Source organism: Typopeltis vanoorti, chromosome 18 (genome assembly GCF_054136105.1).
Source record: "Typopeltis vanoorti isolate ZY-2024b chromosome 18, IOZ_Tvanoo_1.0, whole genome shotgun sequence".
Lineage (NCBI taxonomy): Eukaryota > Metazoa > Arthropoda > Arachnida > Uropygi > Thelyphonidae > Typopeltis > Typopeltis vanoorti.
Window position 1 is genome coordinate 16,282,344 of NC_143566.1, and position 18,047 is coordinate 16,300,390.

Genomic DNA, 18,047 nt, shown 5'->3' on the forward strand with positions numbered 1-18,047 from the left:
GCACTTGGAGTCACGTACCTGGAACCAAAATTTGGAGATGACAAAAAATTGAGTGCCAATTATGAAGAGTGTAGCATATGTTGTGGCTTTACAAGAAAACTTGAATAGACTGAGTGAATGGACATGGGAGTGATGTTGTCAGTTCATTGTTGCAGAGTGTACAGTTTTAAATTTGGAAAACAGAGATGGGATGTAGAGTATACACTTGCTGGTGATATATTGGAGGAGGTGGAGGAAACAAGAGATTTGGGTCTGATGGTGGATAGGGATCAAAAATATAGAGAACACATTGTTAAAATTGTGAACACAGCACAACAAATTTTTGCAATAATGAGGAGTACACAGACTTGTAGAAGCAAGGATAATCTTGTTCCCTTGTATAAGGCCTTGATTAGGCTACATATTGCCTACTGTACACAGATTTGGTCTTGTGGTTTTCAAAAGGATGAAGAGGTACTGGAAAGGATCCAGAAGTGATTGACTAAGGTGGTTTCTGGTCTTTGGAATGTTGAGTATGAAGAAAGGTTGAGAATGTGCTGTATACAGAGTTCAGTGGATAGAAGGAGAGGTGATATAGTAGATTAATCAGCTTAACATTGAGGAGGCTTGTTCATAGAATTGTGGGAGATGGGAGGAGAAGAAAAGTATTTTTAGTATTAAGTATAAGGTGAGTGTGATCAATGGAGTGAGAAGCAAGTTTTTTTGGCTTGGAGAGTGGTGAATGTATTTAAGGCATGGTATGATGAGTTGTGTGCATGATAGAGGAACCTCCCATGATGAGTCTTTGACTCCATGGAGGTCTGGGGATAATCATAATGATTCTGCACAAAAAAAAAAAAAAAAAAAAAATGCTAAAACACTAGGCTAGAGCCATTTACTCTAATGACATCAGACTAAAAAAAAAAAACAAAAAAAACTGCAATATATTCTTAAAGTTTGAGGAGGAGGCACATGCCATCATACTCTCAGATAAGATCAGATACTTCATAAAACATGTGGCTTATGCTGTCATACAAAATGAAGCAATACTGGACCCAAGTCAAATTCTTGCTCCACTTTGAAATCGTGTTTTCTGGAACAAGAAAAAAACAGAAAATTAGTACATGACATTTGTGCACACCATATATGTAAAACTTTTAAGATGTTTTATTATTTCTTAAAATTTTTAATATTTCCTCACAATTAGAGAAACCTGTTTTATAAAAAAAAAAAAAAAAAATCTTAACATTCAAACTAGCTTCTATTATAAGCTCTTCTAAAATGCACACATTATCAGTACCAGAATTATACAGCATACATCAAGATATACTGACATTGTAAACTTGCCTGTTAACGACTTTTTTTGCAGATTTTCAGTTTAACTAAGAAGAATACCATATTATATATTATTATTATTATTATTCAGGCCTCCACGGAGTCAAAAGACTCATCGTGGGAGGTCCTTCCTAAGAACATAAAGACCCATCGAGGGGAGGTTCCCCCTAAGAAACAAAAAGTCTATCATACCACTCCTTAAACTCATTGACCGTTCTCGCCCTCACCACTCTATCAGGCAATGCATTCCATGGCTCAACCACCCTCCATGCAAAGAAACTACTCCTCACCCGCTTGCTCACAGTTTCCTTTCGTAACTTCCAAGGATGGCCTCTTGTCATTACTCCTTCCCGCTGTTCAACCAAGTGAAAGAACTCCCCAGTGTCAACCCTGTAACCACCTCTCAACAGTTTAAAAGTCTCAATCATATCACCTCTCCTTCTTCTATCCGCCAAACTCTGCAGTCCACATTCCCTCAGCCGATTCTCATAACTATCCTTGTACAGTCCTGAGACCATCTTTGTCATCCGTCTTTGTATCTTTTCCATAGTTAATTTATCCCCTTCAAATCCTGGGGACCAAATCTGAGAACAATAATCCAAGTGTGGTCTGATTAGAGACTTATACAACGGAATGATAACCCTCTTATCTCTGTAAGTCAGTGTCCTTCTCATAATTGCAGCAATCCTCTGTGTTACCTTCACCACCTTTGCAATATGTCCCCTAAACTTCAGGTTTCTATCAATCATCAACCCCAGATCTCTTGTCTCCCTAACTTCCTCCAGTATAACTCCTCCCATAGAGTATGCAGCATCCCATCGATGTTTCCCAAACCTCAAGACCTTACATTTTGCTGCATTAAACTGATACCCCATTCATTTGCCCATCTATCTAGCTTATTCAAATCCTCTTGCAGGGCTACCACATCTGCACTATTACTAATAATCCTTCCCAGCTTCGCATCATCCGCAAACAACTGAATATCCCCTTGCAATCCACTGACAATGTCATTGATATAAAGGTTAAACAATATAGGTCCTAGTACTGAGCCCTGTGGGACCCCACTTGTAACCTTCTGTCTCCTTGAAACTGCTCCACCATACACAACTCTCTGATACCTATCAGACAGCCAATCCTGAATCCAGTTGACCAATCTGACATCCAGACACATGTGTTACAACTTAAATATCAGCTTATCATGTGGCACCCTGTCAAATGCCTTTGCTAAGTCTAAGAAAATTGCAGTATATGCCTTTCCCTCATCTAATGTTCTTGTAACTTTATTATAAAAGGCTAGCATATTGCTAAAACAAGAGCACCCTTTCACAAATCCATGTTGACTCTCACAGATAACATTACCCTCATCTGCCCAGTGCTGTATATGGTCCCTCACTACTTTCTCCAAGATCTTAACAACTACTGATGACACACAGACTGGTCTATAATTAGACACTTCCAGTCTGTTACCACCCTTATGCAGTGGCACTATCTCTTACCTTCCTTCCATTCCCCGGGTACCTTTGCCGAAGCCAGACTTTCATTGAAAAGCCAGGTTAAAGGCACTGTCAGTTCCCTAGCACATTCTCTCAAAACTCGTGGTGAAATACCATCCAGTCCCAAAGCTTTATTGACATCCAGAGTTCTCAGTATCTGAAACACACTCTCCTCCTGTACCTCTAAACCTTGGACCTGCCCTCTCCCTCTAACATTAAAACTGACTCCTCCAGCATGAAATACTCCAATACAGTGGTCATTGAACAATTCCACTATGTCCTCTGCATCAGTCACTCTATTCCCATTTTTATCCCACAATATCATTCTTCCACAGTCATTTCTCCTCCTACTGGCCACATAGCTAAAAAATTCCCTAGGATATTTATGAAGCAATATAGAAAAAGCAGAATTGCAGAACAACCTTAATGTAGTAAAATGAACAAAAAAAAAAACAAAAAAAAACAGTGCTTCAGAACTGGAAGTCTGTTTTGGTAGATCAGCATATGCTGTACAGAACTAAATTTTGCAGCGGAAAAAAACAAACAAACTGGCCATCCTTGAATACACTTTCATTCATAGAAACCGCATCACGTTATATAAATATAGTTTTTATTGGTTAAATTGTCATTTTCATTGTTGTTTATCATGAGACATTTCATTTATCATTCCAACAGGTTTCTGTATAGTGTAATAGTTGCTACTATTGCATCAGAATTTTTGATGCTATAAACAGATAGCAAGAGTTAGTTTTCACATTTTCGTGCTGAGATGAGTGAGATGAGATGAGAAGAGAGATCGCAGAAAAATAACACTTTGCAGAAAAAATGTGATTCAAGAAGAGTGTGAATAGAGAAGGCTATTCCTCTCGTGAAATAGCTAAAAGCGTTCCTGTAGCCAATCTACTGTAGTATGGCTGCTGTCAAAAGTGAAGGAAACCAGATCTGCTGGAAGGAAAATGAGGGTAGGAAGAAAGCCACTGTCTACACCATGCCAGATTGAGTTCTAAAGTGGCTCTGCCTTAAAAATCGTCATGCGTCATCCAGAGAACTAAAACAGAACTGTTTCTTTTAGTATTACACGGTGATCAGCATTCATTTTAGTAAAATTATGGAGACTACAACCGTGTTAGGAATAGTTATTTTAATTTCGCAATGTTTTGACCTTCATATAAAGTCATAATCTGGAGTACACACACACACACACACACACATATATATATATATACACACACACACAAAGACAATCTACATTACATCTGGAGTACACACACACACACACACACACACATATATACACACACACACACACAAAAAAAGACAATCTACATTACATTTCATTTCTAACAGTAAGTTGAAGTGACAATGATTTGATCAGTTGTTATTCTACTGGCCTGACCGCTAGTGAGAAAAAAAAACAAACATCAAAACTATATTCTACTTATAACATTATTCAGTGAGAACAAATTCATATACATACAACAAAGTACTTGCTTAATCCATAATTTAACAAGAGTGTTATATTAGAATTATGATCCTGAATTGCTTACAGCCCTAATTATAATTAACTCTTAGACCAAAAGGTTAAGTGGCTAGAATATGTGCCCTCCATATTCTTGGGATTTTTAGATTATTCAGTGAGAACAAATTCATATAGATAGCTTTCATATAGATATTTCAAATTCATATAGATATAGATACAACAAAGTACTTGCTTAATCCATAATTTAACAAGAGTGTTATATTAGAATTATGATCCTGAATTGCTTACAGCGTAATTATAATTAACTCTTAGACCAAAAGGTTAAGTGGCTAGAATATGTGCCCTCCATATTCTTGGGATTTTTAGACCACTATTATTATTAAGATTTTGATAAGAATTTCACAGGCCTTCTTAAATTTACACTCAATTTACACATTTTGGTGCAATGTAAACAACAGGTGCCTTTTTTCAGTAGAGTATTCAGGACATGATGAGAAAGGTCAGATTTACTTATTAAATTTAAGGCATTTATATTCCTTTTTTCTGATAGGAATTGACCTATGCAGGGCAAATTACAAGTGAAAAATATGGTATACTCTATGGTGGGCCAGTGGAGGAAGCGGATCCTTGGATGAGTTAAATAAGTTTTTTTTTTAATTTTGCAGGAGGTTTAAATTAAAAGTTTTTTATTTAAACTAATGTTAAATTTAAATTATGGATTAGGTCTGTGAAATTCTTATCAACCACCCTAATCTTAACAATAATGGGGGTCTAAAAATTCCAAGAATATGGATGGCACATATTCTACTCACTTAACTTTTTTTTTTTGGTCTGAGAGTTAATTATAATTAGGACTGTAAGCAATGCAGGATCATAACTCTAATATAACATTCTTGTTAAATTATGGATTAAGCCGTTACTTTGTTGTATTAAAACTATCCATATGAATTTGTTCTCTGACTGGTCTAATGTTATAAATATAATATAGCTTTGATGAAGGTTTTTTTTTTTTTTTCCCATTAGAGGTCAGGCCAATAGAATAACAATTGATCAAATCATTGTCACTTTGGCTTACTGTTAGAAATGTAATGTAGCTTGTTTTTTTATGTGTGAATATATATACACACAGTGTGTGTATACTCCAGATGATGACCTTAATATGAAAGTCTAAACATCGGGAAATGAAACAGGACTGGGAGGAACAAATGGGAGTTGTGGCAAGTTCTGTAACTATCAGAAGAAAACTCATTTGACATTTGACAGTGACTGATAGCCAGATGCCCTAAAAAGAAACCCTTGTTAATAACAACAACAACAACAACAAAAAAATGAAATTTGTTCAGTTAAATGTGCAAAGAACATGCCAAGTGGACCCATGATCAGTTGAAGAGTAATTTTTTTCTGATGAGAAAAGGTTTAACCTGTAGGGCACCAAACAGTAGATAGTTTTAAATGATCAGGGCAAAAATTCAACCCTGACTGTCTGGTATCAACAGTCAAATTCTCGGCCAGTTAGATGATTTGGAGCTGCATGTCATATCATAGTGGTGTTTGCATGCATTTCACAAAAGGTTTAGTGAATGAACAAGTGTACCAGAAAATTTTAGAAGAATTGCCCTACTATCAGAGACCACTTTACCATAATGATGAACTGCATCTTTCAGGATGACTTATGCCATATCTTGTACTAAAAAGAGCCAAATAATAATCAAAAATAAAAATGTTACACTACTGTCTTCATTATTTGTGACAATCATTGTGTTATTATCCCTTTTAAAATAGGCATTCAAATTTACTTACAAAAAACATGGTCACAGCACGGGATGTTGTTTCTATGAACATTAGTATATTTCATGCCCGTATTTAATTCTGTATTGTGTACCTTTTGTGTTGCTCCTAAACGTGAGAATTCCTCAGTAACAGGAGGCAAAACTGGTAATAAAGTGTTTATCTCTTATCTGTTGTATTGAACTCCACTAACAGTATGTTAAAGTGTTTGCATTTCTAATCCAAAAAACTCAAATTTGTTCTAAGATTTCTTTATGATATATCATGCTAGAGATATATTTCCTCCTCACAGTCATTCCATGAATAACATTTATAAAATTTGTTCCAGTGTTAGTACGTAACATGTGTTGTATTATAACTGGTGTTATTATTCACTGCAATAGTAGAAAACAGTATGTTGCAATTCCATTAATAAAATAATCTTTTGTTCATTTTTGTTATTCTTTCAAAAGAAAGCACAATGATCTTGAATAGTACATATCTTTGTGTAGCATTTTTTCTGGAGAATGAAGCTAATCATTACCATTTAGGGATTTGCTTTTTGAGCAGTGCATTATGTTCCCTTTCTCTTACTCACTTAAAGACCTCAAGTTATTTCCTTTGACAGTTTCTTTCATTGTGAACATCATCTCTAACTGGATGCTACAGGTTTTTTGTTCTTCCAGTTACTTAAAATTACTTGAATCCAGGGGGGAGCAATCTCAGAATTACTTCAGTCCTCAATGTGCACCTCAAACCACAATCCTCAAAGTCCAGAGGTGATTGACTAAGGTAGTTTCTGGTTTCAGGAATGTTGAGTATGAAGAATGGTTGAGAAGATGCAATTTACAGAGTGTAGTAGATAGGAGCAAGAGTGGTGATATGATATGAATGGGGGGGAAAACAAAGTCATCTCTAGACACTGTATAAGGAAGGTGTGAGCAAGGGATGACTAAGAGGAAGGTTTTTTACATGAAGAGCTAGGAATGATTGGAATGCATTGCCTGTGAGTGTGATGTCTGCACAGAATTTGAATGTACTGAAGGCACATTATGATGAGCTGTTTGTATGACAAAAAAATCTCCCACAATGAGTTTGACTCCGTGGGGAAGGGGGTCTTGTAATTATAATAATAAATGTAGGGCTTCATTTCAAGATATCACTTTTCTTTACGTCATTGGAAATATTGTACCCTCCTAGTAATCTTCAAGAATGGACCTTCTTCTGTAGCACTAATTGCAGAACATCATAAAGAAAGACAGCTTGAGAAATACAGTAGCTTGAAATGTAGGAGGATGAAGGTCCATTAGCTTGATAAATTTGATCATCACCCCCCCCTACCCCACTTATTGGAAGCCTGAAATGTCTTGAAAAAGTTTCTCTTATGTTTGGTCTCTAGATCAGGATTTTCTGACTATGTGAAAAAATATTTGGTTTAGTTCTTTAACCAAGTGTAAGCAAACAAAGTTTGCACCTGAAGTATTTTCAGGACTGCAGCAACTCGTGGCAAAGGTGGTATAACTTCTCAGCACTTGCCTTAGTATCCCATAATGCAAAGCACATCTCCTTGTGGATATGTATAATGTTATATATTAGGGAAGGGGTCACTACCCAGACTAGTTTTGACTTTTATTGAGGTCTCTCATCAGTGGGGGTCAGACCCAGAGTTGGTAATACTAAGGTGGAAGTAATGGAGAAGTCATATTTCCATATACCAGTTGCCAAAAGGTGTCACACCTTATTATTAAAATTCTCTGGATTAGAGATAAGTTGATGGAAGTTTTTTTCACTTGGCTATGCTACCAATTATATATTTGGTTTAATCCTTTATCCAAATATTTTCAGGAAATACTTCAGGTGCAAACTTTGTTTGCTTCACTTGGATAAAGGATTAAACCAAATATATAATATATAAAAAATAAATGAAAAATACAAAAAAAAAATATATATATATATAAAATTGATTTTAAAAAAAAATCCCTAGCCTGCCAACAGTACAAAATGTACTATAGATTTACAAATAACCTTTCAAGGGTAGGAGCAACATAAAAAAAAAAAAAATTATATTAGCCGAGTAATTCTTCTCATTAATTTTACCTTTAGTACACCTCCAAAGGTTGATGCTACACTTTTGTAACAGAAGTAGTTCCTAAGAGAGAAGCTCCTGCATGCAAATTGTCACTGAGATCTCACAATTATTAAAATATTACAGGTTTGCTATCTCTCTTATGTTGGACTGATAAAAATAAATAAAACACTTACTTTTATACATATTCAATTGTCAAAAATCTGCGTTTTCTATCAATTATAGTAGAACCAGTATTTAAATTAAGGGGATATTAAATCCCACATTGTTTTAAAACCGAATAAGAAACTCAAAGATTGGAATCAGAGAGTTTCATGCCGAATATATAGTAAACTATAAAAGTATTGGCGATTACTAGCGTGAGCTAATGCAAGTAGTCCTAGTATGTAGTACAATCTCGGGCAACTCGCAGCAAAGGTGGTAAAGTTCTGATCGCTATTCTTGGCATTTTCCATAATGTAAAAACACATTTCTAGGAAATGTATGCTGTTATTACATTATGGTGGGAGGTCACTACCCAGACTGGTTTCAGCCTTTTTTGAATGTAAAAGTGAAACGGGCTCTAAAAATAACTTCGATCCTGAAAGATCGCCCAACTCTGCTTTGTTCCACTCAATGACAGGCTCACCCTGTCACCGAGAAGAACTTCTCAGTATTGGCTCTACCCAGTGGCAGGCTCACCCCACCACCAAGCAGAGCCATAATCTCAAAGGTGGCCCCACTCAGAGACAGGCAAAAACCTATCCCCAAACAGAGCCTCATGGAGCCTCCACCGGTTTCAGCCTTATGAATAAGTAAAGCCATCTCTAAAAATTCAGACGATCCCTAGGCCACTCAATTGTGGGCGAAAGACCGTCCATCTCAGTCATGGCCTTCCACCCACCACCACCGAGCAGAACCGCTCGTATTCCGAAGAAAAGCATTTACCGACAAAACCCCTCACCGGGCCTTGCCGGAAAACACTTTCCCCGGAGACTCAAATTGCTCCCTTAAGGCAAAAACCTTAAGAGAGCGAACTCATAATAGCCCCCCACCGGTTTCAGCCTTTTTTGAGGCTTCATCGGTGAGTAGCTAGACCAAATAGATACCAAAGGGTATAGTGAAAAGAACTTATATACTCTGCTATACGAGTTGTCAAAAAGGTGCAACCATTAAGTTACTTAAATATAAAGAGCCAATGGGCTTCATTTCGGCGATATAAACATTATTTAAATTAAGGGGATATTAAATCCCACATTTAAGTAACTTAATGGTTGCACCTTTTTGACAACTCGTATAGCAGAGTATATAAGTTCTTTTCATTATACCCTTTGGTATCTATTTGATCTAGCTACTCACTGATGAAGCCTCAAAAAAAGGCTGAAACCGATCTGGGTAATGACCTCCCGCCATAATGTAATAACAGCATACATCTAGGAAATGTGTTTTTACATTATTGAAAATACCAAAAATAGTGATCAGAACTTTACCACCTTTGCTGCGAGTTGCCCAAGATTGTACTACGTACTAGGACTACTTGCATTAGCTCACACTAGTAATCGCCAATACTTTTATAGTTTACTATATATTCGCCCTGAAACTCTCTGATTCCAATCTTTGAGTTTCTTATTCGGTTTTAAAACAATGTGGGATTTAATATCCCCTTAATTTAAATAATGTTTATATTGCCGAAATGAAGCCCATTGGCTCTTTATATTTATAGTAGAACCAGTTGCGATTATAAACTGTCACAGTAGAAGTGCATTGTTGTAAATTTGTAAGACTGTAGATTAAAAGCATTATACAAATTTTCTGAGAGGTGGGCACTGATGGCAACCAAGGAGTTACTTTAACTGATTGCAGTTTTTAAAAATCCCATTTTTGCTATTATGCTGGTAGAAAATAAAGTATTAAAAAAAGCAATTACTCATTATTTTAATAAATTCTTAGCCGAAATAAACATGCATCATTTTATTAATTATGACTATTACAGTGATCTGATTTTCAAGATATTTATACAATCTTGAATAAGTCTTCCAACATCTTTTTTCTCTCACTTGGCTGATTCTTTAGTGCCACAACATGATTTTGTTGTATCACAGCATTTTTCCTTCGTATCTTGACAACAGGAACTTCCTTCTTTTGTAGTAGTGCAGCATTCTTTATCTGTACAACATTTATCTCCAGCTGTGTCTGTAAATGAAAAAGGTTGATTATACACATGGTAATATTATTACAGATTATGAAATGTGAATGAAATAGGGTGATTAAAGCATGTTTTTGGATTGCTAATATTAGAGATGTGACTTTAATTGCACTGAAGAATAAAAACACATGAAAGAGATGATTATATTACTTTTTTTTCTGAATGATTTCTGTTAGAAGAATATGAATGAAGAATGCCAGCCCAGTGGACCGAGTGGTTAGCATATCTGCTCTCCAGCCAGAAGGCTGCGGGTTTGAATCCTGCCGTGGGCATGGATGTTTGTCATTGTCTGTGAAAAATACTAGTGGTGATGGTGAGCAATAGATGGTCTTGGTGTTCTTGGGTTCACTGTAGTTGGTGGATTTGAGTGGTGGAGACGAAGAGAATTGTACAGTAGGTGTCCTCCCTTGATGAGTCTTTGGATGGATGTGTCACGTATTGATAATAATAAATCAGAAAAGTTGAATGTAAAAAAAAGAAGATATGTGATAGAAAAGGGAATTGTGGGTTTTGCTACTTAAGGACTGTAATTGCAGTCCTTCATTTTTGCTTGTGAGTTATTGGATGATTTGAAAATTAAGAATTGGTACAATCAAGAATTGGTAGTCATGATTTGAATGTTACTGAAAATTGATAGGTGAGCAACTGAATGCACAGAATCAGTTCTGTGTATGAGCGAGTGATTTGTGTAATAAGATGAATGTTTATTAGGAAGGTAATTGAGAAAAAAGAAGTAACTTCTCATGTGTTTTTTGAACAACTGGAAGTTAGACTTGACAAGAAATCCTGTTCTTGTTTTACCCCTAAGCATAAGAAAACAAGTTTAAGCACGAAATATCAAAACTAGGCTACTTTTATATGGAAGCAATGATGACACATCAAATTGCCCTCATGCACAGTACACTTCCTTTTTATATGTAATATTGCTTTACATTACAGGAAGACTTGCTATCCAGACTGGTTTCAACTTTTGAGGGAGTTAGGCCTTCTGCAACTAAATTGTTGCATAAGACATACTTTCTATATATAAATAGCAAAATGTACCATCATATTGTTGAATTGGATTTTAACGGTATTCCACCTGGTATCATCATATTATTAAAACATGGTGATACGCTCCCTCTCTACATTACTTATCCTCAGACACTATGGCATTATCCATCTATACAAAATACCATCTACTGTCCACTAATAGTATTTTTTGTCTGAATATTGCATGTATACTCTACCTGATTTACCTGTGTGCAGGACGAAAAAAAAAAGTTTCAGGATTAAAAACCTAGCTATCTCTATAGGGGAAAAAAAAAAAGAAAACAAGAATGTAATTTCTTCTCTAATATAATAAGTTTAGTTTAATCCTTTATCCAAGTGTGAGCAAACGAAGTTTGCACCTGAAATTATCTTCAGGACTGAGCTAAAGGTGGTGCAACTCATGGCAAAGGTGGAGAAAGCTATCATCACTCCTATCTCAGATCGCCCATATTGCAAAGCACATCGCCTTGCAGATATGTGTAATGCTATGCATTAAGGCAATGGCTACTACCCATACCGGTTTCGACCTTTATTGAGGTCTTGTCAGTGGGAGCTAGGCCCAGTAGTGGAGACACCAAGGCAGAAGCAATGAGAGAGAGATGTCTGCCTTAATGTCTCCACTACTGGGCCTAGCTCCCACCGACAAGACCTCAATAAAGGTCGAAACCAGTATGGGTAGTAGCCATTGCCTTAATGCATAGCATTACACATATCTGCAAGGAGATGTGCTTTGCATTATGGGAGATACTGAGATAGGAGTGATGATAGCTTTCTCCACCTTTGCCATGAGTTACCTTGGTGTTGCACCACCTTAGCTCAGTCCTGAATATACTTTCAGGCGCAAACTTTGTTTGCTCACACTTGGATAAAGGATTAAACTAAACTTATTATAGTCTAACCAAGTGAAAAATAAACTTTCAACAGTAATTTCTTCTCATCTGGTTTCTACTGTACCAAGCCAATTTTCTTAAACATTTTCTGCTCATCCTCTAACATTCCCTGGCCTATAGCAACATATGTCCATTTCCACTATTGTAACATTCCACCACTCCATTTCTTCCTCATATCCTGCTGGAAAATTGCATACCCTTCCACTTCTATTCCTGTGAGGACATCTGTGATTAAAAAAGGTTTTCATTAATACAATCAAAGTAACTATTTGGTATATTTCAGCATATGAGTACAATTTGTGCATAATATGTTGATATTTTCCATATATCAATGTTCCTTCTTTTTTTTTCAAGTTAGTTGATCATTGTATAGGTAAGGTAAGTAGTTTCTTTCCCTGATCTTAGAAACTCAGGTTTTTAATCCTGTAATTCAACCATCTGTAGAAATCACAATATTTCAGACAACACTATATAACAATTATGGCTAAGGAAGATGAGATGGCAGCAATTTTCCACCATACTCTATTCTAATGGCTCTGAAATCACTGTAGCCATGGGGTCAGTTCTAATAGCTGAAAAAAAATTTAAGAAATAAAGGAGTTCTTTGTGGAATAAAAGACGTTGGAGGATTTATTATTTTTGTAAAAATGACGATTTACAACTTTTCTTATACTGTACTCCAAATGTTAACTCCAAACGGTTGGTTACATAAGTTTTACATTTATTTAATACAATATGTATTTATTGTTAACGAATACAAAAGTATTAAAAGATTTACTACACGAAAATCCACCCTTTGACAAGCAAAATATAAATTTCTGAGTATCCAATAGTTTAGGAGTCCATTGAAACTACCACACGGCAAAAAGTATCAAATCTCCGAGGAAGATTTGAAAATTTCTTTCAAATTTTACTCAGCCCGAAACCTTTCGTGCTGAGTAAAATTATCTTGTGGTTCTGACCTCCAACTGGTTGGATAGAATTATGGCCGAATGAACTAAGACAATGAAATCGATGGGTGTTCTCTAGTCGTTTGTCCGTTTTTGTAGGAGTAAAAACCCTGTCACTTCCATCTGAGCCAGATAACTCTTTTTAGCTGAAAAGCCTGCGATTTAGTTTCCTCCAGTGGCGTAGCTAGAGCTTTTGTCGCCCAGGTTTGCCGCTCCTCTCAATACACACCAAAAATACTGCAAAAAGTCAAAACGATGTATAGGGAAATAAATTAAACACTGTTTATTTTAAAACTAAAACTTTAATTCCAACATTCTTGCTTTTCTGTTATCAAAATCGAGGACATTGTCGAAGTCTATTTCATCACTCAGTTGCTTCTATAGACAGTATGACAAGATTTCTTTAACGCAAAGTTCTCATTGTAGATTTTAGGTAATTCTTAATCAATTTTAATTTAGAAAAATTCCTCTCCCAACTAGCAAGACGTACAGCAATTGTGAAGAAAATTCGCAGCAGTATTACAATAACTATTTTAGAATAAACTGCAGAAGTTCAAGGGGACCGTCCTTCACGTCTCTGTTTCCTCTTGCGTAGCAGCAAACAAATAAAACTCTTGAGTCTTTTTCTCTCAACGAGGAACTCTTCCTTATTAATGTAATCGTGATCATGATTTAGTTGACATTGGTATTTATCATTCAAAAGATTCGATGGAGTAAAGAAGGCATTTTTCAGCAAGAATATGAAGCTGTTGAAATGACTTCTTGGGTTATTCTGTCCAGTGAAAAACATTTCTCACCTCAACTCAGTTTCGTATGACCATTCGGCATCTCATGATTCTTTACCTGCCATCAGTTTCTTCTTTCTACACCGACAATCCATGACTATCCCCAGATCATCACAAATTTCTTTGGCGTAAGCTACTGAATTGTTAAATTCATCCCTATTTTCAGTTAAAATTGTTTTAAAGCCTCGAGGTTTATGTTACATTGTTATATATTCAATCCTTTGGTTTGGAGGTAGACTTGTGTGTCAATATCTGGGACGGATTCCCACAGGCCAAGCAGGAAGGAAAACGATTGTAACGCCACAAGCAGCACGCCAGCATCTGACATGGTAACTATTTTCTTCTTCACCAGTTAAATGTTCTACAGCATTTAAGATTTTCGAGTAATTTTTTTACAACACTCAGCATCTCCCCGTGCACTCCACCGAGTTTCTACTACACGCTTGACACTTTGACCATGACTGAAGTCAGAATATCCAAGCGATTGGTTGATGAAGAAAAAAACGTGAACAAACGCTCCATAGTTCCAAAAAAGGTACAGAATTCACAGCAACAGAAGCTGCATGTTCACCTGCGAAATTCAGCGAGTGATTTGTACATGCGACAAATTCTGCTTTTCCATTAATTTCCTTTATGCATCTCTGAACGCCAGTATGTTGACCAGCCATTACGGTAGTATTTATCATATGCTTGTCCTCTACAATTCTGAATATCAATTCCATCGTTTTCTAATTTTGCAACATCATAGTTGAAATATTCTCGGCGGTTTTACCTTTTGTTTCAGTGCAGTGGCAGCTTGTACATAAGCACTGCGACACTGCAGCACTCCAAGGAAAAAATGAAAAAATTAAATTTTGTTTGCGTTTATAAATAATAACAATGCTTAAAACATTATACAAATGCAATACAACATGTTAAAGATTACAGCTTATGTTTCGACATTGATTGAATAGCTAATAATTGGATTTGTTCGATTAACGCTTTAGATTACGAAACAAGTGTCGGAATTATCACATTTGGCCAATTTCAGCTAGACTCGCGATATTTGTTTGCACTTGTCACTGTAGGTAACCAGTGAATCCGAGACTGCTCAGCGAGCAGTGTCGCTACAGATAAATCGTATGCTTGTGCGCGTTATTTCTGTGAGATACGAAACTTTTCTTATTGGTGTGTGGTCATGTTGAGGGTGAAATATTTTTAATAAAGCAATATTTTAATATGGAAATTATTTATTAATAAATTGGTTACTGATTAGGGAAAAATTTTTTTTTTTTTTTTTTTTTTTCATTTTATATATGCGATCCCCCACGCCACACACACATATTTCACCGGCCGCCACTGTTCCAATGAAATCAACAAATGATTCCACAACCTTCTTTATTTCCATCGATCATAACGTAGCGTAAAACTTGGTTAGTTTGATCCTTCTGAGAAATATCAGGTGTGCTGTCGAATATCATAGAAAAATACTTGATAACTTTCTTCTTTTTCTCCCAAAATTTCTATAAACTCGTCCTGAATAGTTCTCAATCGCCGTGCCATGCGTTTTATTGTTTCTAATTCCCTTCAGAACACACGCAATTTACAGACAAAAAATACTAGTTGTGGTGGAGGTCGGCGGTAGATGGCGTTGATGGAGATGATTCGTAGTAGAGGTTCGGTGTAGTGGTTGAGACAGTTTTAGGTGTCCTCCCACGATGAGTCTTCGGACTCCTTGGAGGTGTCACGAATAATAATAATAATTTCCGACCCGAGCGGCACTTTTTTGGAGGTTTTCACTTGAGCCACAATGTTATTTTTCGACAATTCGTTTATTTATGTTAACTTAGTAATTTTTATTACTTAATAATTAGTTTTTAACAACTATACTTATAAATAAAATATAACAAAACCGTTATATTTTTAAGAATTTGAATTGTAGTATGATAGGGAAATATAACGGTTTTGTTATATTTATATTTTATTTATTTTAGCCGGTCTTGGGCGCGGTCAGTAGGGTTTTTTCCGCCAGTTTATCTGGCGTTTTTCATCCCGCAAACTGGCAAACCGGCCCCGTGAACATACGCCTCTACAGTCAAAAATATATTTCCCCCCCCCCCCCCCAGCGGCAGACCAGGCGACGGGTCGGTTGAGAGTAGTACTAACAAGAAGTCGCATCTAAAAAGTAACACGCGGACCCTGCATGGGAAACGGGAATAACGCGTAGAAGAAGAAGAAGAAGAAGATATTTTATTTATTTTAGTTGTAAGTATAGTTGTTAAAAACTAATTATTAATTAAGTAATAAAAATTATTAAGTTAACATAAATAAAATAATCGTCGAAAAATAAAATTGTGGCTTACGTAAAAACCTCCAATAAAGTGCCGCTCGGGGAGGACCTCCCCCTCCGCACCCCCCTAGCTACACATTGGTTTTTTCGCAAACAAGACGGAAAAATATCGTCCTCATAGGAGTGGACGACGTGACATTTCTCCTCTGTAGGGTAAAGTTGACTATTGATTCTCCAAATAGACTCGTGTCCAGGCCATTCCTCCCCCCCCCCTCAATTTTTTTTCGGTCTCCTGGTTATATTCGCCGTACGAGACGATTATAGCAATTAAAACAACTATTACCTATCTTGTGAGGCATACAGTGAGAAACTAGCTTCAAATACTAGCTAATATACGTCATTCCTCGTGAAATAACCTATCTCCTGCAAATTAATACACCTAGCTAAGTGATATAAAAATCCGCCCTTTATAGATGAGACGAGTACAGATAAAGTGTATCTTTAAAAAAAAAGCATCATTAAAAAATAGGTGTTCCCATCCCAGTAATTGCAAAAAAAGAGAGGTCAGTTTTTTGTAGGACAGTTATCTCCCTCATAAAACAGGATGTGGCCGAATTGTTTAGGCTGCATAAGTCGAATTACATCGTCGTTAATGTAACAGGGAATGGCCAACCCAAGGCCTACAGGTCGTCGACTGGCTGGCCAGAATTGCGAGATGCCTGATGAATGCAATGTGATATTGCCAAAGGAAAATGACCAATGAATATTATTTAATTTCTATGGACAGTTTCTCCTAAGTTTTGAAAATGAACACAATTATGAAACAGAAATATCAAACCAATTTAAAGGAACGATAAAAAAAATAATGGCATAACTAACATGTCTCGAAACACATTGTAAGTTGTTTAAATTGTTTCCACTAATTATTGTCATATTAAGTGAAAAATTCTGCACACACTGTGAAGTGGCTTGTATGTCAATTTTTGTTTGTTGACACCAGAGTAAAGATTTATCGCTTCTTGTATGGAAGTAAATAGGAATGGAAAATAGAGCCAAACGAAGTATATCTACTACAAATCGGAAGCATCTTTTATGGGACCGCGTGTTTGAGAGACTTGCAATTTAAGTTAATATGTTCAGCTTGGAACTCATGCAATGAATTCTGCATGACTGAAAACTGAATTCTTCTGTGAATTTCTTTTATAGTACATCTCTCCTGCATCAGTCCACTTGAAAACACTTAATTAAAAATATATTAAAAGTGCTAAAACAGAAATGTAAAAGAAAGCATCAGATTATTTAATTGTCAGTAACGTTTATCCTTATGTAAAGCCTCTGAAAGCAAATTACTTACCACAGCACTTTTTTCCGTCATTGTCCATTTCAGCTCAAAATCTACTTAGAAAAAATTACGTCGGAAGGAAATTATGTTGTCTCGATTTCTGTTCTGCTGTATCGTGTATGTGCGTGCCTATATATATATAGTTATAAACATCTGTGATATGCGCTGCATAGATAGGAACGTGTGCAAACCGTGAGTAGAATTGAAACATGTTGCAACTGTAGTTGCATCAGTAACGGACGACTGGTATAAGTTAATTTCTCAAGGTGATGGTAAATATAGTCTTGCATACATAATGACAGTGCAGAAAGAACTGAAAGAATTACTTTGAACAGCAGACAGACAAGTATGAAAAACAAATTATCACGCAAGAATTTCAACGCAGTCTGGTTAGATTACGCGCTGCTTTGGCAAAGGAAAAAAAAAATGTTATAACGTAATAGTGGCATAACTA

The 18,047-nt window shown here is 36.2% G+C and overlaps 1 protein-coding gene and 1 long non-coding RNA gene across 2 annotated transcripts in view; one reads left to right on the forward strand and one right to left on the reverse strand.

Annotated features, from left to right (window-relative positions):
• LOC150096510 (uncharacterized) overlaps positions 1-18,047 on the forward strand; it is an 88,528-nt gene that overhangs the window by 48,930 nt on the left and 21,551 nt on the right. The window lies entirely within an intron of this gene.
• LOC150096511 (uncharacterized) lies at positions 10,076-17,816 on the reverse strand. Its single transcript, XR_016549861.1, has 2 exons — positions 17,606-17,816; positions 10,076-10,312 (listed from the first exon to the last, which is right to left on the reverse strand). It is a non-coding gene; the product is annotated as an uncharacterized LOC150096511 (long non-coding RNA).